The following is a 23,691-nucleotide window of genomic DNA, read 5'->3' as shown; positions in this document are numbered from 1 at the left end:
CAGTATTTTCAGCTGTTTTCTTACCACAAAAACAGGAAGCTAATGGGACTTAAACCTACCTGCCTGAAAGACACTAGCATGTTTTTAAAAAAATATTCTTTCATGGGATGTGGGCGTCGCTGGCAAGACCAGCATTTGTTGCCCATCCCCAATTGTCCATGAGGTAGTGGTGGTGAGTTGCCTTCTTCAACCACTGCAGTTCATCTGGTGCAGGTACACCCACAGTGCTGCTAGGGAGGAACTTCCAGGATTTTGACCCAGCGACAGTGAAAGAACAGCAATATAGTTCCAAGTCAGGATGGTGTGTGGCTTGGAGAGGAACTTGCAGGTGGTAGTATTCCCATGCGTTTGCTGCCCTTGTACCCATCTAGGCAAGCGAAAAGTATTCCAACACACTAAACACAGTAGTAGGGACGTGGAACGCCCTGCCTGCAACAGTAGTAGACTCGCCAACTTTAAGGGCATTTAAGTGGTCATTGGATAGACATATGGATGAAAATGGAACAGTGTAGGTCAGATGGTTTCACAGGTCGGCGCAACATCGAGGGCCGAAGGGCCTGTACTGCGCTGTAATGTTCTAATTCTAATTCACACTCCTGACTTGTGACTTGCAGATGGTGGACAGGCTTTTGGGAAATCAGGAAGTGGGTTACTTGCCACAGAATTCCCAGTCTCTGACCTGCTTTTGTAGCCACAGAATGTGTGTGGCTGATCCAGTTCAATTTCTGGTTAATGGTAACCCCTCTGGACATTGATAGTGGGGGATTCAGCGATGGTAATGCCGTTGAATATCAAGGGGAGATGATTAGATTCTCCTATTAGAGATAGTTATTGCCTGGCATGTGTGTGGCACAAATGTTACTTGCCACTTATCAGCCCAAGCCTGAATGTCATCCAAGTCTTGCTGCATATGGACACGGACTGCTTCAGTATCTGAGGAGTTGTGAATGGTACTGAATATTGCGCAAACATCCACACTTCTGACCTTATGATGAGGGAAAGTCATTGATGAAGCAGCTGAAGATGGTTGGGCCTAGGATACGAGCCTGAGGAACTCCTGCAGTGATGCTCTGGAGTGACGATGATTGCCCAACAACCACAACCATCTTCCTTTGCGCTAGGTATGACTTCAACCAATGGAGAGTTTTCCCCTGGATTCCCATTGACTTCAGTTTGGCTAGGGCTCCTTACTGCATCGGTATTCACCGAGGAGAGGGACATGACGGATGTTGAGGTTAGGGACAGATGTTTGATTACTCTAGGTCAAGTCGGCATAAGGAGGGAGGAAGTGTTGGGTATTCTAAAAGGCATTAAGGTGGACAAGTCACCAGGTCCGGATGGGATCTATCCCAGGTTACTGAGGGAAGTGAGAGAGGAAATAGCTGGGGCCTTAACAGATATCTTTGCAGCATCCTTAAACACGGGTGAGGTCCCGGAGGACTGGAGAATTGCTAATGTTGTCCCCTTGTTTAAGAAGGGTAGCAGGGATAATCCAGGTAATTATAGACCGGTGAGCCTGACGTCAGTGGTAGGGAAGCTGCTGGAGAAGATACTGAGGGATAGGATCTATTCCCATTTGGAAGAAAATGGGCTTATCAGTGATAGGCAACATGGTTTTGTGCAGGGAAGGTCATGTCTTACCAACTTAATAGAATTCTTTGAGGAAGTGACAAAGTTGATTGATGAGGGAAGGGCTGTAGATGTCATATACATGGACTTCAGTAAGGCATTTGATAAGGTTCCCCATGGTAGGTTGATGGAGAAAGTGAAGTCGCATGGGGTCCAGGGTGTACTAGCTAGATGGATAAAGAACTGGCTGGGCAACAGGAGACAGAGAGCAGCAGTGGAAGGGAGTTTCTCAAAATGGAGACGTGTGACCAGTGGTGTTCCACAGGGATCCGTGCTGGGACCACTGTTGTTTGTGATGTACATAAATGATTTGGAGGAAAGTATAGGTAGTCTGATTAGCAAGTTTGCAGACGACACTAAGATTGGTGGAGTAGCAGATAGTGAAGGGGACTGTCAGAGAATACAGCAGAATATAGATAGATTGGAGAGTTGGGCAGAGAAATGGCAGATGGAGTTCAATCAGGGCAAATGCGAGGTGATGCATTTTGGAAGATCCAATTCAAGAGTGAACTATACAGTAAATGGAAAAGTCCTGGGGAAAATTGATGTACAGAGAGATTTGGGTGTTCAGGTCCATTGTTCCCTGAAGGTGGCAACGCAGGTCAATAGAGTGGTCAAGAAGGCATACGGCATGCTTTCCTTCATCGGACGGGGTATTGAGTACAAGGGTTGGCAGCTCATGTTACAGTTGTATAAGACTTTGGTTCGGCCACATTTGGAATACTGCGTGCAGTTCTGGTCGCCACATTACCAAAAGGATGTAGATGCTTTGGAGAGGGTGCAGAGGAGGTTCATCAGAATGTTGCCTGGTATGGAGGGCGCTAGCTATGAAGAGAGGTTGAGTAGATTAGGAATATTTTCATTAGAAAGACGGAGGTTGAGGGGGGACCTGATTGAGGTGTACAAAATCATGAGAGGTATAGACAGGGTGGATAGCAAGAAGCTTTTTCCCCAGAGTGGGGGATTCAATTACTCGGGGTCACGAGTTCAAAGTGAGAGGGGAAAAGTTTAGGGGGGATATGCGTGGAAAGTTCTTTACGCAGAGGGTGGTGGGTGCCTGGAACGCGTTGCCAGCGGAGGTGGTAGACGCGGGCACGATAGCGTCTTTTAAGATGTATCTAGACAGATACATGAATGGGCAGGAAGCAAAGAGATACAGACCCTTAGAAAATAGGCGACATGTTTAGATAGAGGATCTGGATCGGCGCAGGCTTGGAGGGCCGAAGGGCCTGTTCCTGTGCTGTAATTTTCTTTGTTCTTTGGTCAAATGCTGCCTTGATATCCACGGCAATCACTCTCACCTCGCCTCATGTTCAGCTCTTTCATCCATGTCTGGAACAAGGCTGTAACGAGGTCTAGAGCAGAGTAGCCCTGGCAGAACCCAACTTGAGCATTGGTGAGCAGGTTATTGCTGTTTAAGTGGCGCTTGACAGCACTGTCGACGGCACCTTCTATCACTTTGCTGACGATCGAGTGCAGTGATGGGGCGGTAATTGGTCGGATTGGATTTGTCCTGCTTTTTGTGGACAGGACATACCTGGGCAATTTTCCACCCCGCCGGTAGATGCCAGTGTTGTAGCTGTACTGGAACGGCTCGGCTAGTTCTACAGCACGTCTTCAGTATTACAGCTGGGATGTTGTCAGGGCTGTAGCCTTTGCAGTATCCAGTGCCTTCAGTCGTTCCTTGATATCACATGGAGTGAATCAGATTGGCTGAAGACTGGCATCTGTAATACTGGGGACCTCAGGAGGAGGCTGTGATGGATCATCCACTCGGCACTTCTCATTGAAGATGGCTGCAAATGCTTCAACCTTTTCTTTTGTGAATGTGAATTAGATTTAGAATTAGATCAACATTTAATCAAGACCCACTATTTAAGTTCTCCAAGAGTCACATGACTGTATTTTTGGCTTAGTTTGATTCAAACATCAGAAAAATAACTTTAGATTTGTATTAAAATAAGAAATGCTGGAAATACTCAGCAGGTCTGGCAGCATCTGTGGAGAGAGAAGCCGAGTTAACATTTCAGGGCAATGACCTTTCATCAGATGACCTGAAACGTTAACTCTGCTTCTCTCTCTACTGATGCTGCCAGACCTGCTGAGCATTTCCAGCATTTCTTGTTTTTATTTCTGTTCTATTTCTCTTTTCCTTCTTTTCTTGAGTGAGAGGTAGTCGGCAGCATGTCTTGGTGCATAGGTAAAGGAACCACCAACAAGTGTTGGTCTTACTTGGAGTCGGAAAGTTCTAAATTCAAGCCCACACAAGATTTGAGCACATAAATTTATTGCAGTTCTGAGGGACTGCTGAATTTGCAGAGGTACTGCCTTTCAGATGAGACGCTAATCCAAGGTACTGCCTGTAAATTCAAATGGACTTAAAAGATTTCATGGACCTATTCAAAGAACAGGGAACTTCTGCTGGTGACCTGAGCAGCATTTATCCCTCAATCAATGCCACCCAAACAGATTAACTAATCATTTCCCTTGCTGCTGTTTGAGAGATGTTAGAGATTGAGAACTAATCTGGCTGATTTATCATGAACATGAGTTTTTTTTTTAATTTCGTCTCTTTTGATCAGAGGAAATGGCTGGTCTGTTAAGAAAATTTTCAAATTGCATGAACCCCCTTTGACTTAAAGCACACAACTTATATTTAAACTTACTTCCAACTTTTTTGCAGAAAAAATTTCAACATTTTACACATTAATATTGAAAATGGAGATTTCAGTTATTGAGAAAAAAAATCCATGAAGTTTTCAGAAAGCATTTTGACCTATTTGTTTGTGGAGGTGTGGGCAGTGGGCATGGGTAATATAGTGTCACCTGGTGGGAAGAATCTCTAATTACACAGCTGAGCTGGCCAGTATTGGGGCTCTTCCATTTTAAGCAGGTACTTTGTCATTTCTTGTCACCTTTATCCATTAGGAATTTTTATGTGTGGCAGTTGGATGCCAGGTTTTGTGCATGAGTTGCATGTAGATCTACAATTTTATATATTAGTTAATTTCCTATGGAATTACACAGTTTCAAGACAAAGTGTAGTCTTCAGGTGAAGCAGGGTTAAAGGACAGGAAATAAGTGGACGAGGGCATGAGAAATAATGTAGCACCTATTTGAAAGTCATGCATTCTGTCCTTCTTCAATAGAATAGTATGATATTTTATGGTAATTTATTATTATAGAAATTGGGTAGGAGAGTAGAATTAGTTGGAGCATAGGAGTTTTCTTGCAGGTCCACCACAGGTGGGAGGATATAATTAAATGTCTTATGTCCTTCTTGCCCACAAAAACTTAGTTTCCTGTTGTCAACATTTTTCCCATTAAAGTTTCTATCTCTGAATGTATAATGAAAACTACCGACATAAACTTGTATTTTACACAGACAGTTCCCCTTATAAATATGGCCTTAGGATTGTGAAAATTGACAAGACCAGTACCAAATACGTGATGTGTACATTTAATTGAAAACTCCACCTAAAAGTACCACAATATGTAGTATACAATAGCTGTTTTTATAGCAAGAGCACGTCAATCTTCATTTTCACAATCTGGTTCACAGAAGAAAATCATTCAAAATGCTCAGTCCTGCTAGAAGAAATTGAAACTTCCCTGATCCACAATAAAAGATCTAAACAAAATAAATTCATAAGAATTACCTATTTCATGACATGATTAAATTTATCCACTGAATTTTCTTGTGCCTTTTCATACCTTCATGCAAGTTTTAAAAAAAAACTTAAGGTCTCAGTCTCTCGAGCTGATATTATTGCCCAAAGTGGGTGAATCTACAAGCTGAATTTGGATTGTGAAATCTGAACTGTGAAGTGTATCCAATTCCCTAGGGTACATCAATGCCTGTCAACTATGCCGATGTGAATTGATTGTCACATGGTGTGGCTGAATCAGATAGCATTGATGCACCGAAGGATGCAAGCATAAGAGGGGTGACAATCCCAGGCAGCGGATGCACTCAGGTTAAAACCTCCCTGTACATGGATGACGTCGCCGTCTTCTGTTCGGATCCGCTGTCTGTGCGCAGACTGATGAACATCTGCGACCAGTTCGAACCGGCCTCGGGAGCCAAAGTTAACCACGGCAAGAGTGAGGCCATGTTCTTTGGGAGCTGGGCTGACTGATCCTTTGTCCCCTTCACTGTCAGGTCAGACTACCTGAAGGTGCTGGGGATATGGTTCGTAAGGGCCGGGGCGTGCACCAAAACCTGGGAGGAGCGAGTAGCCAAGGCACAACAAAAGTTGAGCATGTGGGGGCAGCGATCTCTCTCCATTGTGGTTAAGAACCTGGTCATCAGGTGCGAGGCGCTCACATTGTTGCTGTACGTGGCGCAGGTCTGGCCCATACCCCACTCCTGCGCTGTGGCGGTCACCTGAGCCATTTTCCGCTTCATCTGGGGATCTAAAATGGACCGGGTCCAGAGGGACACGATGTTCAAACCTCTGGATAAGGGCGGGAAAAATGTACCAAACGTGGCCCTCATCCTGATGACCACCTTCGTGTGCGACTGCATCAAGCTGTGTGTAGACCTCCAGTACGCAAACTCCAAGTGTCACTACGTGCTGAGGTTCTATCTGTCCCCGGTGTTGCGAAGGATGGGCCTGGTCACATTGCCGCGGAACGCTCCATGCAGTTGGACCATGCCGTACCACCTATCCTTCGTGGAGCAGTTTCTGCGGGAAAACACCTTTGACCACCGGTCCATCAGGCAGTGGTCTGCACGGAATGTCCTCAAGGCCCTACGGGAAAAGGAGACGGGGGATCCTGTCGGATGGTTCCCCGAGCAGACCGCCAAAATCATTTGGCGGAATGCCTCATCACCAGAACTTTCAAACAAGCACCAAGATGTAGCTTGGCTGGTGGTGAGAAGGGCCCTCCCCGTCAGATCCTTCCTGCACGCCCGAAGTCTCGCCCCCTCCACGCAATGCCCCCGCGGTGGCTGTGGTGGGGAAGAGACGGTTGCCCACCTCCTCCTGGAATGTGTCTTTGCAAAGCAGGTGTGGAAAGAGATGCAGTGGTTTTTGTCGAGGTTCATCCCAAGCAGCTCTGTAACACTGGAGTCTGTGCTCTACGGGCTGTTCCCAGGGACGCACACCGAGACAAACATCAACTGCTGCTGGAGGACTATCAATTCGGTGAAAGACGCCCTTTGGTCTGCCCAAAACTTGCTGGTCTTCCAGCGCAAAGAGTTGTCCACAACCGAATGTTGCAGATTGGCACATTCCAAGGTCCAGGACTACATGCTGAGGGACGCACAAAAGCTTGGGGCAGCCGCAGCAAAGGCTCAATGGGGAAAGACCACAGTGTAAGGTCCCCCCACCAAGCTGAACTGAGGGGCTGGATCAATAGGAAACCCCTCGAACTGTATCGGGAAAATTTTGTGTGCTGTAAATGTAAAAATGTATATGGCATGACAATGAAATGGAAGGGTTGTGAGGCAACTCATGATTGTATAGAAGGAAACTGATCAGCTTTGCACTGTTTGTATTTTTTGACCTGATGCTGTTTTAAACTGTTTGGGAATGTAATTTTTACAGATTTTTATGAATAAAGTATATTTTGGAAATAAAAAAAGATAGCATTGATGCATTTAAGAGAAGGCTTGATGGAGGAAGGAAATAGAGGGATTCAGGGACAATGTGGGAAGAGATTTGTGTATAGCATAAACAACATAGACCAATTGTGCTGGGTGGTCCGATTCTGTGCTGCAGATTCCACATAGTTCTGTTACTTAAAGTACTTTCTATTCAGTGAAAAACAAAAGGGCAATTTTCAGTAGCTTTATTGAAATAAAATTTAGATTTTAAGAGGTTGCAAGAGAAATTAGAAAAAAAATTGTTGTGATTATCTACTGTAGTTTTTGTGTTCTAAAAAACTTTAAATTGGATTAAGCTCAGGTGTATTTATGATAGAGATTCTTTCCTCATTCTAATTTGATTTTTATTTTGAACAATGTTAGTTTGAAAACAAGCAGACCCTGAGGGAAACAGATAGAACAAGCAGAGTGGAAGGAGGAAACAGGTAGAAGGTGAGAAGGTCTCTAGCCAACCACCCTTAGGGAAAGGAAGCAAGTGGATTGAGGGTTAAAAAGAGTGCGCTGAGTGACAGCCAAGCAAGAGGGAGGTGAGGACAAAGGAAGAGAATGGGTAGCGATGGGAGATAGTGGGATGGTGAACAGGTAGGGAATACGATGGGTGCAACTGGGTGGAAACATGCATGAGTAATTGGGGGAGTGAGCTGTTAAGGCCAAATTTCCCCTGCAATTCAGACCTCAAATGCAGCCTGCAGCAAATGAAAGCTCGACTCTTACCACATAATGCAATACCACTCATCATCTCCCACTAAATATGATAATAGAGAGAAGCAGAACAAAAACAAAAAGTCAGAAGAGAGAAAAAGCAACAAAAAGACAGACTGCCAACAGAGTGACCATATTCTCCAACTTACCATGTGCAACACCACAGGTGACCAAATAATACCCAATTAAAAATACAATGTCTACAACACGACTTGCTTTTGTTATTTTTGCAATGCTTTCCCTATTATAAATTCTCATGTCCACATTTTTAATTTGGTTTGCATGTGTAAATTTACCACAGCATAATTCTACAATTTAGCCACTGGGTGGCTGTAAAACAAAGTTCTGAACTGCTTCTCCCAACTCAGATACCATCTTAGATTTTCTCTGATTTCTGGCAGGCAAATATGCATAACATTTTGAATTTCCCATGTGCTGCTTTTATTTTTATTTATCATAATATTTTGCATTTCCCTACAGGTATTGTTACATTAGAAGAACTTGGCTCATCACAATCCGAATACTGCACTTCCAAACCTTCTGGCTTCTTGTTATCCATCATCACTAATAGCTAACCACACCCTTTCTTGGTCACCACGACTTGGTCTGTGAGCCACTCTCCCAATCATTGTGACTGCCCCAAACATATGGGCACTCGTAGGGTGCTCCCTTGGAGCCAGTATTCACATCTTCAGGTTGATCCACTAACTGCCCTAAGGACACAGATCTAAGCCCCATTCTGCTGATTTCCTGATCTCCGTAGTCATTCCAGCTGTTGTAGTCCGGGGGTAGGGAGTGTGAGGAAAGAGAAGGGAAAGTCATCACCAGGCTGCTAACGCACATCTAGCAACCAACCATCTAGCAGTATTGTTGGAAAACTGACATTAGCTTAACTGCCTGTTCTCTTGATCAATGGAGGAATGTTACCTGTAACCTGACAGCAGGCAGTTTGTGGGTAGAAAGAGATGTATTCATACTTTCACAAAAAGAAATAGAAGTATTTGAATTCCAATAGCTTGTATCACAGAACAGCAAGAAAAAGGTTCAGACCCACAATTCCCCATAGTGAGACTGCTGTATCAATTGTGGCACTGCGAATCACTACCAACCAAGCAAGGTTATCAAAAACCACACATCCCTGCAGCTGACACAGCAATAGTATGTAATTAGCAGCAGATTACAGGCCTGCCCTCTTAACCCAATGATGGGCATCCCACTATATGCAAGAAAAGGGAAAGAAAATACATCAAGAGTTCATTAAAAAGCCCACAGACTGCACCACTGCAGGAGTAATACTGTTCTCTGTTGTAATATTTACTTCAAGTAGACGTTTTAATGGGAAAAGTATATATTTAAATCTTTTCTTTTAAAGAAATAGAATATGCATTAATTATAATGTCTACTTCAAGCAACTAAAGCTGTATTTTTTTATTTTATTTTAGAGATACAGCACTGAAACAGGTCCTTCGGCCCACCGAGTCTGTGCCGACCAACAACCACCCATTTATACTAACCCTACAGTAATCCCATATTCCCTACCACCTACCTACACGAGGGGCAATTTACAATGGCCAATTTACCCATCACCTGCAAGTCTTTGGTGTGGCAGGAAACCGGAGCACCCGGCGAAAACCCACGCGGTCACAGGGAGAACTTGCAAACTCCGCACAGGCAGTACCCAGAATCGAACCTGGGTCCCTGGACTGTGAGGCTGCGGTGCTAACCACTGCGCCACCCCAATATATTATAAATGTATTTTCATTTGTCAGAACTTTTGTGAATAGAGGCGAAAGGTCATTGACCTGAAACGTTAATTCTGTCTCTCTTCACAGATGCTGACAGACCTGCTGAGTATTTCCAGAATGTTCTCATTTTGTTTCAGGTTTCCAACATCTGCAGTATTTTGCTTTTGTATGGTCTTTTAAACTATTGCCACTTGAAGTAGTATTCTGTACTTCCTTCCTCTCACACTTACTATTCTTACATCTCTCAATGAGCATCCCCTCTCAGATGCCTCTTTTCAAAGCTAAAACAGTGATGTTTTTCCAGTCTTTCCTCAAAATTCATTTTCTGATATGTAATCAGCCCCATGGTGCTTTCTGAACCCTCTATGGCCAGAACATCTCTTCACAAAAGCAAAATAATGCGGATGCTGGAAATCTGAAACAAATACAGAAAATGCTGGAAATACTCAGCAGGTCAGGCTGCATCTGTGGAGAGAAAAGAGAGTTAATGTTTCAGGTCTGTGACCTTTCATCAGAACCGGGAAAAGTTAGAAATGTAATAGGTTTTGAGCAAGTAAAAGTGTGGTGGGGGGGGGGGGGGGGGAAGAAGAACAAAAGGGGAGGTCTGTAATAGGGTGGAGGACAGGAGAGATTAAATTTCAAAAGGTTTCATGGTACAAAGCCAAAGGGAGTGGTAATGGGACAAGTAAAGAAAAAGATGTGTCTGGGTGAAGCGTAAATGACAGAATAGCAGCCGGCCAAACACTAAGTAAAGGGATTAAGAAAGAAAAAAATAAAGGGTGAAATACCACAAGAAAAAAATGGGGGCAGAGGTTATGATCTAAAATTATTGAACTCAATGTTGAGTCTGGAAGGCTGTAAAGTGCCTAGTCGAAAGATGAGGTGCTGTGCCTTGCACTTGCATTGAGCTTCATTCCCTTTTGTAATTCTTCTCTCTCACCACCCCACAACCCCTTTCACTAATTCAAAACCTATCCCATCAGAGCTGGGAAAAGTAAGAAATGTAAGGTCACAGACTTGAAACACTAACTGTTTTTCTCTCCACAGATGCTGCCTGACCTGCTGAGTATTTCCAGCATTTTCTGCTTTTGTTTCTGAATATCTCCTTTGTGTATCAGTGATCAATACTGAAGGCGTGGTCAGACCAGGGCATTGAACATTTTTATCATGACAGCTTCTCATTTGCAATCTACCCTTTCAACTATGCAGTCTGCTATTCCACTTGCTTTGCTGATTGGTGTACAGCATTAATTTGACTGGTAGTATTTAAGGATATTCAGCATAAAAGTTAAGTTGATAAATTTGAAATGACTAAAGATATAACAAGCACAAGTAATAAGAATAGAGTGAACAGAAACATAGAAAAATAGGAGTAGGCTATTCGGCCCTTAGAGCCTGCACTGCCATTCAATACGATCACAGCTGATGATCCAAACTCAGTACCCTGTTCCCACTTTCTCCCCATATTCCTTGATCCCTTTGGCCCCAAGAACTATAACTCTTTCCTGAATATATTTAATGATTTGGCCTTAACTGCTTTCTGTGGCAGAGAATTCTACAGGTTCACCACTCTGGGTGAAGAAATGCCTCCTCATCTCAGTCCTAAATGGCTTACCCCTTATCATTAGACTGTGACCCCTGATCCTGGACTCTCCCGCCATCGGGAACATCCTTCCTGCATCTAATCTGTCAAGTCCTATTAGAATTTTGTAGGTTTCTATGAGATCCCCGCTCATTCTTCCAAACTTTCACGAATACAAGCCTAATTGACCCAATCTCTCTTCATACGTCAGTCCTGCCATCCCAGGAATCAGTCTGGTGAACCTTTGCTGCACACCCTCCATAGCAAGAATATCCTTCCTCAGATAAGGAAACCAAAACTGCACGCAATACTCCAGATGTGGTCTCACCAAGGCCTTTTATAATTGCAGCAAGATATCCTTGCTTCTGTACTCGAATCCTCTCGCTATGAAGGCCAACATACCATTTGCCTTAACTGCCTGCTGCACCTGCATGCTTACTTTCAGCGACTGGTGCACAAGGACACCCAGGTCTCACTGCACCTCCCCGTTTCCCAATCTATCACCATTCAGATAATAATCTGCCTTTCTGTTTTTGCCACCAAAGTGGATAACCTCACATTTATCCACATTATACTGCATCTGCCATATATTGCCCATTCACTCAACCTGTCCAAATTTGACTGGAGCATTTTTTGCAATCTCCTCACAGTTCACACATCCACCCAGCTTTGTGTCATCTGCAAACTTGGATATATTACATTTAATTCTCTCATCTATATCATTAATATATATTGTGAATAGCTGGGATCCTAGCACTGATTCCTGCAGTACCTCACTAGTCATTGCCTGTCATTCGGAAAAAGACCCGTTTATTCCTACTCTTTGTTTCCTGTCTGCCAACCACTTCTCTATCCATGTCAGCACCTTACCCCCAATTCCATGTGCTTTAATTTTGCATGCTAATCTATGTGGGATGTGGGACCTCATCGAAAGCCTTCTGAAAGTCCAAATACACCACATCCACTGGTTCTCCCTTAACTATTCTACTAGTTACATGCTCAAAAAATTCCAGTAGATTTGCCAAGCATGATTTCCCATTCGTAAATCCATTTTGACTTTGTCCGATCCTGTCATTGTTTTCCAAGTGCTCTGCTATTACATCTTTCATAATGGACTCTAGCATTTTCCCCACTACCAATGTCAGGCTAACATTCCCTGTTTTCTCTCTACCCCCTTTTTTAAATAGTGGGATTACATTAGCTACCCTCCAATCCGTTGGAACTGTTCCAGGGTCTACAGAATTTTGAAAAGTGACCTGCAATGCATCTACTATTTCTAGGGCCACTTCCTTAAGTATTCTGGGATGTAGGTTATCAGGCCCTGGGGATTTATCGGCCTTCAATCTCATCAATTTCCCTAACACCATTTCCCTACTAATACTGATTTCATACAGTTCCTCCCTCTCACTAGACCCTATGTTCCCCAACATTTCTGCGAGGTAATTTGTGTCCTCCTTTGTGAAGACAAAACCAAAGTATGTATTTAATTGGTCTGCCATTTCTTTGTTCCCGATTATAAATTCCCCTGTTTCTGACTGTAAGGGACCCACATTTGTCTTCACTAATCTTTTTCTCTTCACATATCTATAGAAGCTTTCACAGTCAGTTTTGATGTTCTCTGCAAGCTTACTCTCATATTCTATTTTCCCCTTCTTAATCAATCCCTTTGTCCTCCTTTGCTGAATTCTAAACTGCTCCCAATCCTCAGGTTTGCTGCTTGTTCTGGCCATTTTATATTTCTTCTCCTTGGATCTAACACTATCCCTAATTTCTTTTGTAAGCCACGGTTGAGCCATCCTTCCTGTTTTATTTTTGCGCCAGACAGGGATGAACAATTGTAATTCATCCATGCACTCTAAATGCTAGCCATTGCCTATCCACTGTCAACCCTTTAATATTCCCCAATCTATCATAGCCAACTCGTGCCTGATATCTTCATAGTTTCCTTTATTTAGATTCAGGACCCGAGTCTCGGAATCAACTCTCTCACTCTCCATCTTAATGAAGAATTCTATCATGTTATGGTCGTTCTTCCTAGCAGTGGTACTGTCACCAACTGCATTAAAGAACGCAGGCACTTTGACTTAGCTGACAATAACTACTTGTATTAATATAGTAACATAATAAAACATCCCAAGGAGCTACAGAGGAGCGTTATCAAACAAAATTTGACATTGAGGCACATAAGAAGATATTAGGGCAGATGACCAAAGCTTGGTCAAAGAAGTAGGTTTTAACGCACATCTTAAAAGGAGGAAGAAGAGGTAGAGAATTCCTGAGCTTAGGCAGCTGAAGACACAGCCAGCAATGGTGGAGCAATTAAAATCCAGGATGCTCAATAGCCCAGAACTGGAGAAGAGTAAATATCTCAGAGTTGTAGGGTTGTAGAAGAAAACATAGCCAAGATACATAACATACCATTGTTCAATATTGCCTCCTGATATGATTATGTAAATTAAACCACAATATTAGTGGCAAAGAGTAAGTCACCACATGGCATTACAATTAGTTTTTGTTAGTTTTGGTGCGGTGGGGGGGGGGGGGGTGCAGGGGAAGGGATGGGTGTGTAATAAAAGTATTAACTTTTGCTGAAATACTTTCTAGCTTTTTTTTAAATCCCAGATGACATTAACTTTATTTTAGTGGCTTAATCCACTTAAACCCTTGTGAACCTAATCGATGCAACTTTTATTTTCTTTAAAACTAAAAATATGGCACCTCACACTAACTGTCACCTTTTTGCTCATTCCATCAACTTATCACTATCCCTTTGCAGGTACCCTTGGTCCTCAGAATTATTTACTATACCTCCTGTTTAGTGCTGTTGGGAAGTTTGAACAATTCTTCCTCTACCCTTATATTCAAATCATTGAGGTACAGAGCAAACAGAATCTCTCTCTACCCACTTCCAAGCACACTCAAAAACTTCCTTTAACTTCAATTTAATCTTCTCCCTTTTAACTAGTTTTAACCATTTCTGACCCTCCCACTCCCCTTAATCTCAAAAAATTCTGTGATTCCTTGTCAAAGGCTTTCCAAAATACATTTTATCCACTACATTTGCCCCATCCTTCATTACTATCCCCCTCTTTGAGCCATGACTCAGTTGGTAGCACTCTCACCTCAATCAAGAGTCAAAAGGTTGTGTGCTGTCATCCCATACCAGAACTTGAGCACAGAAAAAAAAAATCAAGGCTGACACTTCAGTGCAGTACTTGAGTTAGCACTGCACTGTTGAAAGTGCCATTTTTTAGATGAGACGTTAAACCGTCTGCCCTTGCAGATGGACATAAAAGATACAATGGCAATATTTCGAAATAGAGCAGGGGAGTTAGCCCAGGTATCCTGGCCAATTATTTATCACTCAATGTCACAAAAACAGATTATCTAGTCATAACCACATTGCTGTTTGTGGGAGCTTATTGTCTTTCCTACATTACAATAGTGACTACACTTCAAAAGTACTTCATTGGCTGCAAGTGCTTTGGCACGTCCTATAGTCATGAAGGGTACTAGTTAAATACAAGTCTTTCTTATTCTTTCTCTTTAAAGGAATTCAGGTTTGTCGAGCACAATCTTCCTTCCCAAAATCCATGTTGGCTGTTTCAAATCAATATTCCTTCCTCTAGATATTTCGTAATTTAATCTTTAAAAGGAATCCAACATTTTCTCCAACACAAATATTATACTAAATGTATTCCAGTAAGCCAGGTAAGTTCGGTCTCCCCTTTCAAAATGGGCATGACATTGGCGATTCTGGCACACACCCACATTGGAAAAAGCAGAATGCATTTTGGGACAAAGTGGTAAAATTGCAATCTGGGAAGCCTTCCCCCACGTATTCCATTTCAAAATGTTAAATCAGTAGGTAAAAACACCCAGGATCAATACAATACTGAAGGCGTCAGGTGCTACATAGGCGGCGACGTAATGGGTGGAGGATGCAGAAGGACCATACCGCAACAGTACAGCAATACAGCCTTAAGTCAACAGCACGCGTTTCCTTAACCACTGTCGCTGATGCCGGTTTCCACCATCAAAGTAGGAGGGAGTTTTTGTTTTCAACAAGACAGGCGATGGGACAATAAAATGAATTAGCAGCAAAGACACAGGATGGATAAGAAAAATCACGATGATGCAGCAAAATTCAAATATTATCTCACCTATATCAACCCAAGTCAATTAAAAAAACACGTCTGATGAACTAGAGAGTATTTCCTGCTGAGGTAATGTTGAAATAAATAAATTGAAAAATGATGCACAAGTACAGATCTACAGCCAGACACTTACAGCGATCCCTCCCTCTCGGTCTGTCAGCAGCCAGTACGCGCGCATGGGCATTACATTCCAATGATGCAAGATGTATCTTTCCCCGGACCATTCTGCGCCTGCGCGCCGAGTCCCATTGTTTGTAAATCGCAGCCGCCAGTCAATCACCAAGGGTGGGGGCGGGAGTTGGTGTTGTCCTTGGCAGCTTGCACCTCCTGGAATGCAGCATGTGCAAGGATGGGTCGGCGTTCGCAATTGGCTTAAATCGGTCAACGAGTTAAATAAACGCACGTTTGAAATTAACCCTTTAAAAATGATTTCGAAAGTGTAGAATATTTTATTGAGAAAAACTTAGAAAGTGCGATACATCAAATAATGAGGTTTGCAATCGTGAAGCTGCACTGATCTGGTTTTACAGGAGGAAACGAAAATTCTGCTTCATCTGTGGCAAGAATCTATTTCATATTGTAGTTGGCAATATGTTCAGTTTTGAGTCTGGAATATTCAAGCTATTAAAGCAGCAGTCTACTTGCTGGTTGGAATTAAGTTTTCAGAGAGTGAACAGGAATAAATATTGCATTTTAGTTTGTAGCATTCCAGAAGGCAGCTTAAGTTTGTGTCTTTTCACGAGAACACAAGCAATTTGCTATTGATTCAAATATAGTCTTATACATTCTCATTTTCATACCATGGAGAACATTACATTATCAGAAATAAAAACAAAAAATACTGCAAATACTCAGCAGGTCAGGCAGCATCTGTGGAGAGAGAAGCCGAGTTAACGTTTCAGGTCAGCGACCTTTCATCAGAAAGTTAGAAATGTAATAGGTTTTAAGCAAATAAAGCAGGGGTGGGACAAAAGATAACAAAAGGGAAGGTGTTGGTAAGACAGGGTCACAGAGAACAACTGACCAGAAGGTCATGGCGCAAAAGCAAAGGGTGTGTTAATGGTGTGGTGAAAGACAAACCGTTAGTGCAGAGAGGGTGTTAAATGTTTGGCTATGGCAGCACCATTTTAGCCACATGCACCAATTTTAGCAGAAAATTACTTACATTCACTCACACAATATAGGCAAATACACTTCACATGTGTAGATTGACATAAACAAATATCACCATTCAGCAACCAACTCACAAAGTTATAAGAAAAAACACTTGCATACTGTTTCTTATCTTATCATTTTACCAAAAATGCACAAAAGAGTTGAACAACATATTAAAAAGCCATGCAAATATGCGTATTGAGATCACATGCTGTATGACGGTGTTTAGTACTCATGTTTGATTTAATAGTCAGCAGTGCAATTATCCACGTCTAGATTCCTAATTTGTCAGATTTGGGACTGACTGCACAGCTCTGTGGAGAGCCGGCATGGACTCGATGGTTGAATAGCCTCCTTCTGTGCCATAAATGACTTTATAACTCTATGTGGCTAGCAGCTAACACAACGTTAGTGGCACTTTGATAGCATGTAACATGCTTACGGAGCCACAGAACACTACCTCATGTGAGAGTTTCATTGCCTGCTGTTAGAGCAAAACACTGCTAGCTACAAATGTAAATGCTTTCTTTAGGCAGTACAGAACAATCAATAGACTGATCAGATATTTCATTAATATTGCAGAAAGTTTCTATCCACAAATGTAAAGTCACTAATGACGACCTTTAAATAATGATACTTTTGTAAGGCCACTCAATTGAATTGCAGGTTGCAAATTTTAAACAACTGTGCATACACAGTCTTGTGCACATATAGTCACTCTGGTATTCTGAATGTGCCCAGTAATGTAAATGGGCAAATTCAGAGTATCTTGCAGCTTCACCATATTAGTGTGGTCGGGACATAGTTCTAGAAAATAAACAAGATATTAAATCTAGGAGATTTTGTTGTATTCTAGATACCAGAGAGGAATATAAAACTCAGGCTGGAATTTTTTTGTTGGGTGGGGGGGGGGGCCCCATCCACCGGTCGAAAAGTCGGTGGCAAGCCCACCTCTCCCAGGCCTGGGGATCCAGATCGGATTTTTCGCTCCCCAGGCCCTTAATTGGTCTTGGGTGGGACTTACACCTCATTGAGACAGGAAGTCCTGCCTAATGGAGCCACTGGCCAATCAGCAGGCCGGTAGCTCTTAGTCCCAGCAGCACCACCAGGAATGGTGACCCCTGCTGGGACTACACCCAGCTCCAGGATGAAGATGAAGGACGGCCCCGGAATAAGGATAAGATTTTTGAGACTCGACGCGGACAATTGGTTGGGCCCCAGTGAGGTAAGGGGGGTTCGGTTGGGAGAGGCAGGGGGCGTGTTGTGTGTTGGGGCGGTCAGAGCTTTGGGGGCGGCCCTCTGTGGGCACAGGGTGCCCGATCAGGAAGGACCACCCCCCCAAGCCCGGAGAAAGGCCGCCTAGTTTCACCAGCTAGGCTTTCTAAGGCCTCAACTGCTCACCAGCCAAGGGTAAAATACCCGTGGCGGCGGGTGGACGCCCTTAATTGGCCACTTAAGTGCCTTGATTGGTCTGGGACGGGCGGGCCGTTTCTCGCCACCATAGCCCCACGTAAAGTTGCAGCGGAGGTGGGAGCAGGTAGGGAAGGGCCCCTACCCCCCAGCCTCCCATTCCATTTTACGCACCCCCACCCCCACTGCCACCAGCCAGCTCCTTGGAGGGCTGTAAAATTTCTGGCCTCAGTTACTAAAGAGCTACTAATGCTTTTTTTTATTTTTTATTTAGAGATACAGCACTGAAACAGGCCCTTTGGCCCACTGAGTCTGTGCCGACCATCAACCACCCATTTATACTAATCCTACATTCCTACCACATCCCCACCTGTCCCTATATTTCGCTACCACCTACCTATACTAGGGGCAATTTATAATGGCCAATTTACCTATCAACCTGCAAGTCTTTTGGTGGTGGGAGGAAACCAGAGCACCCGGCGAAAACCCACGCAGCCACAGGGAGAACTTGCAAACTCCACACAGGCAGTACTCAGAATCGAACCCAGGTCGCTGGAGCTGTGAGGCTGCGGTGCTAACCACTGTGCCGCCTTATCTCTAAAGTTAATGATTTCTACTAATAAGTGGAAGATATCCATTTTGAAACTTATTATTGTTTAGCTGAAAGTGTAGAACAAATTATTGTTACAAACAAAATTGGATTTCTTCAACATATAGAAGATTTCAGAAACCCTACAATGAAAATCCAACCTTGAAAGGTGGCTAAATGTCAATAAATTTAATTTATGAATGTGTTCCATCATTGAAAACCTACATCAATTTCCAATTAAACCAATGCAGGATAATGGAGGAATATCATATGTGTTAAATGTTAGTAGTTTGAAGCCTAGAATGTTCTTTTCATAAGTAACACAATGCCTTTATATTTAAACTATACAATGACCCTTCATGTGTTTCATTTCCATGATTACTTAAAGTTCATTTAATGTTAGATTGCCTATCTGACAAGTTTTCATTTGGGTTTGACAATTGTAGTCTCAGTTGGGAGTTAAATGCTTCCATACAGGAAGGAAGGTGAAATGAAAGGTCAAGTTTCAGTTACAGTTATCAGTTATCCTCACGCTCAGTTACAAAGTAGAATTGGCAGAGGCTCAGTCTTGACTGAGAATTGATTTGAAGCACAGAGGAGAAAAGGACAAATATAAAATCCCTTTTCAAATTGAAACAAGCACTAACTCCATGCACTTCTTTGAAAAGTGCCCTTCAGACAGTTTGTGACTCAATTTTAACTTCTCATCTAAAGGACAGTACCTCAAGTCATACAGCATTCCCTCAGTACTACACACGAGTGTCACCCTAGATTGCAGCAACAAGTTCTGGCTACTAACTCAGGTGAGAATGCCACCAACTGAGCCATGCAAACATTCAACAACCATGTTTCTGAAACATCTGAACTTCCAGGGATTAAAATTTGATATTTCCAACAGTTTAGCAACAATCAGAAGCAGAAAAGGCTAAATGCATCAAATTAATCATCTTTTGTGACTCGCTGTTGCAAGAGCACCGATTCTGCTCATTAAATGTTTGTGTGGTAAAATCAAATGAAAGCAGGCACTTTGGAATTTTGGATCCCTATTGAGCCCATTCATATGCTACCTACAAGTCCTGCTCAGAATGGAAACCAATGGAACAAACACATTGCAGCAAATAAGAAGTGGATTTTGTTTCTGTTAGTGATGCTATTATCCAGTCAGATTAGGAACAGGACAAACAAGGGTTGATATAAAATTCTCAGGCAAAGGTTGCTTACAAAGGAAAGAGTCTACACAGGAAGAATGTCATGCAAAGGTCAAACAGAGGAGCAATGTCTGAGAAGACTGACACTCTCTAGAGAAGTATAATTAAATTGCCAACAGTAGCAAAAGACATAAGGATCATATCTGTGACCACTTCTGTTCTGCCTATGGTTGCTAAAGTCACAGCTAACTTGTAGGTGAAGATACTCAACTTCAACTCAATTTCAGTGAGTTGAAAAGGGATCTAGCTCCAGGTGGCTTGGAAACAATGATTGACAGATAAAACAGCAAACAAGCAATGGGAGGGATTCAAAGAGGAGATAGTTCGGGTAAAGACTAGGCACATAAAAGAGAACCCTAAAGTCTTTTATAGACATACAAAGAGTTAAAAAGGGTAGTCAAAGAAAAAGTGGGGCTGATTCTACCTTTCAAACTGAATCATATTATGGTCACTATTCATAGAATCATAGTCATAAGATGTTCCGAAGAAGGGTCACTGACCCAAAACGTTAACTCTGCTTCTCTTTCCACAGATGCTGCCAGACCTGCTGAGTGATTCCAGCATTTCTTGTTTTTGTGTCATAAGATGTTCCCTTACAATCAAATTGTTAATTAATTCTGGCACATTGGTATGGACAGATTAGAGAGATGATAGGAATGGCTCCCCCTTTTCAACTCTCGACGGACTAAGACAGCGTGCTTTAGCTCCTGAGCCCTTTAATTATCAGGAACAGATAAATGACAGGTTTTCTCACAAGTTTTAAAAGAAAGATAAATGCTTATTGCTCAACACCCAAATATACGCAACTATACCCACTCTCACATGCATACAGCTCCACACACACTCAAGAAAAGATTGCGATTAGAAAAGTAACATGTGTTTAGATCTTATGATTTCAAGAGTTGTCTGTTACATTTGCTTTTCCCAGGGGTGAAGACATGAAACGATGCAGGCCCGTAATCCTTTTTTGTCCACTGAAGGAAATTTCTGGAAGTTTTGGAGGATGTATTCACTGTTGCCAAATGTTCACAATAGCAGATTTCTCTTGTTATACTCCAGTCAACTTTCAATGTTGAAACCCTGGTATGGTTCCTCAGCTGCAGACTTAGGGGCCACCGCCAGTCGTGCATGAAGTTGTCCATTTTCTTTTACCAATTCATTGCAGTGTTCCTGCAGTCAGGAGCTTTCTTCCTTAAGCTGTTTGATTGTCTGTTTAAGTCTTATCATCTCATTGTGATGAACTGTGGCCTGCTCCCAAAGGCTGCGAACGATCTCCTCACAATGTGTAACATGTTCTCTGTTTGCAGATAGGTCTTCTTGTGCAACCTGCTGCTGTTGCATCAGCTGATCAGTACGGTCCTCACAGTTTTCCACATGTCTGCAATTGATTTTATACTGGTGCTGCACTGTAAGCATCTCATTCCGTAACTTGTGGAGGGCTTCTTGCACTCTCACTTTTGGTTTCACTGTCACTAGCACTAGCATCATTATCCCACTTTCTGTCCTTTCTGAACCTCTGGGAATTATTGTGGAAGGGTTTTCCCTGCATAAAGAATTTATGAGTAAGCTCATAGTCATCTGCCATCACAGCAGCTTCTCTCACCCTTGTAATTCTTTGTTCCTCAATTTGAATCTATTACAGCCACGGACAAACTAGGGAAAATCCCCCACAGTAACAGGTCCAGAGACTAAGTTGCACTGCAAGTGGACCCAATATTTGGGTACTGATATGTATCCTCCCTCAATGCCTTTTACCAGTACCTTCACTTTTAGTGAGCTCTATGGTGGGAAGGTAATTCCTTCACCCAGCATTAAGGACTAAGTGGCCCCTGTACCTTGGAGCAGGACAATAGATTTGCCTGACATAACATCAAAGCTTTGCTCTGAATTGCAGTCCATATTTGCATTGCTGGCAGTAGCCTCACTTTATGATCCCAATCTTTCTCTAGCTAGTTCAAACTGCCTTGCCTCTCTCTATCTCTCTGCATCTCTCTTTCCTCTTTCTCTTTTTCCCTTGTTATGACCGAGGTGGGAGGAGTGCACTGTTAATTCAGTCCCACTTCTCCACAGGTCGCTGCATATCAATACATTTTTGCATTTACCGAAATAACCAATTAGATACTCTATTTGTCCCCAGAATAAAGCACACCAGTCAGATTTCTTTAATCAACAACAAAATTAACCGTTTATTATGAAACCAAGTCTTAACCAATAATGAAGTAAATCTATATACGAATTGAGATATTAAAGCTCCTTATTTTTCCCTAGCCCTCATGCACACTCATATACATCCAAAAACCGGTTAACTGGGGAAAAAAGGATTTTTGTTTACAGCTGTTTCAAAGGAATGAAAGGAATAATAAAACATAGTCTGTAATGATCTGGAAGGAGCTTCTTTGGTTTGGTGAGGTGTCCCAAAGTCAAATAGTTGGATGCCACTCAAAGTCTTTCCAGGCAAGGTTGATGAAAAGTGTGTGATGGGTAGGCATTCAAAGAAGTTCAACTGTGGAAGGCTTCATATAGATCTTCCATCAGGGGTGTAGCAACAGATGTCAGTTCTCACATTCAATGCAAAAGTCACTTTTAAAGATGCAAGATTTCTGCAAATTCAGGGTTTCTTCAAAAATGCAGGTGGCAACAGTACCACTTCAGAGAAGCTTTTGCTCCGGTTTCCTCCCACATGACTTGCAGGTTGATAGGTTAATTGGCCATTATAAATTGCCCCTCGTATAGGTAGGTGGTAGGGAAATATATAGGGACAGGTGGGGATGTGATAGGAATATGGGATTAGTGTAGGATTAGTATAAATGGGTGGTTGATGGTCGGCACAGACTCGGTGGGCCGAAGGGCCTGTTTCAGTGCTGTATCGCTAAAAAAAAAAGAGCAAGGATTCTTTACAGAGAGGTAATACTTTTCTGGTTCTTCTTCTGATTTCCTGGCAGGTCCAAATCCAATTCCAATTGCCTGCTTTAGCCCAAAATCACTGGCTTTTAAAAAGTTCAAAATGAAACCAAAACCTGCCAGAAACAAGTTACATGCCAAGTCATAAATTCTCTATTATCACACAAAGGGTAGCTCTGAGGTCAAATCCCCTGCTGGTTTCCTTAAAATTACCTGGTTTCCAGTATTTGTTTACTGGTCAAAACCAGGAACCTCTCGTTGACCCTGCCTTCCTTCCAAAAGTATCAATAAAGTTCAGCTATCTCCAGATGTCTCAATGTCCACTGAAATCCTTTTCAGTTTTTAAAAATGTAGAATCCCAAGTTTTAATACAAAAATGGAAATCCTGGTAATACCCTTTGAAACTCTCATTTCAGTTTTTGCATGGCAAGTTCCCTTTCCAATTGACTTATAACTTTGTATAACTTTGTCAATCTCAGGTTCCATGCCTGTTTCTTCTGTTTCTGGGACAATATTAAAATGACCAGCTAGTGTTTTAAGGATCTTGGGCTTTCTTGCTTTCCGCTTTAAAATTACTCCCACCTGGTTAGCTACAGCTTTTAGTTCCTCAACATTTAATGAATTTAATGCTCCCCAACATAACTCTTCCTGTTCGACAATCACTTTGGTGTCAAACGTGGCCATGTCTTAAGCGTTTTAGAACTGAAGAAATATGAGAAAACCTGCTGATTTTTTTTTTACGATTTTACAATCAATTTACCTCCCGTGTTCAATTCACTCATTTAATCAAATGTTTCAAAACCTGGAAAAGCCCCCAATCTGTTACAGGCAGGTGGGAGATGATAGGTTTCCCCATTTTCACCTCTTAACTGACTGAAGACAGTTTTTTTTTCTTAAAGAAAAGTGTTTTAGCCCCTGAACTTTTAATGGTCAACAAACAGACAAATGACAGTTTTTTTGTGAGTTTAAAAGAAAGATAAATGCTTAATATACAATACCCAG

General features: G+C 42.4%; 1 protein-coding gene across 4 annotated transcripts in view; it reads right to left on the bottom strand.

Moving 5' to 3' along the window:
- The window catches only part of dync1i1a (dynein cytoplasmic 1 intermediate chain 1a), a 533,829-nt gene extending 518,217 nt beyond the window's left edge, over window positions 1–15,612 (bottom strand). For 3 of the 4 annotated variants that reach the window (XM_068009827.1, XM_068009839.1, XM_068009830.1), the window contains exon 1: window positions 15,560–15,612. The gene's annotated coding sequence lies outside the window, so the exon portion shown is untranslated. Of the gene's footprint in view, window positions 1–15,432 lie in introns of all 4 variants that reach the window. The other variant, XM_068009828.1, reaches the window with a different exon arrangement.
- Between the last annotated feature and the right edge of the window lie 8,079 nt (window positions 15,613–23,691).

Source organism: Heterodontus francisci, chromosome 2 (assembly GCF_036365525.1).
Source record: "Heterodontus francisci isolate sHetFra1 chromosome 2, sHetFra1.hap1, whole genome shotgun sequence".
In the NCBI taxonomy this organism is placed as follows: domain Eukaryota; kingdom Metazoa; phylum Chordata; class Chondrichthyes; order Heterodontiformes; family Heterodontidae; genus Heterodontus; species Heterodontus francisci.
This window is presented reverse-complemented; position numbering and strand designations above follow the sequence as displayed.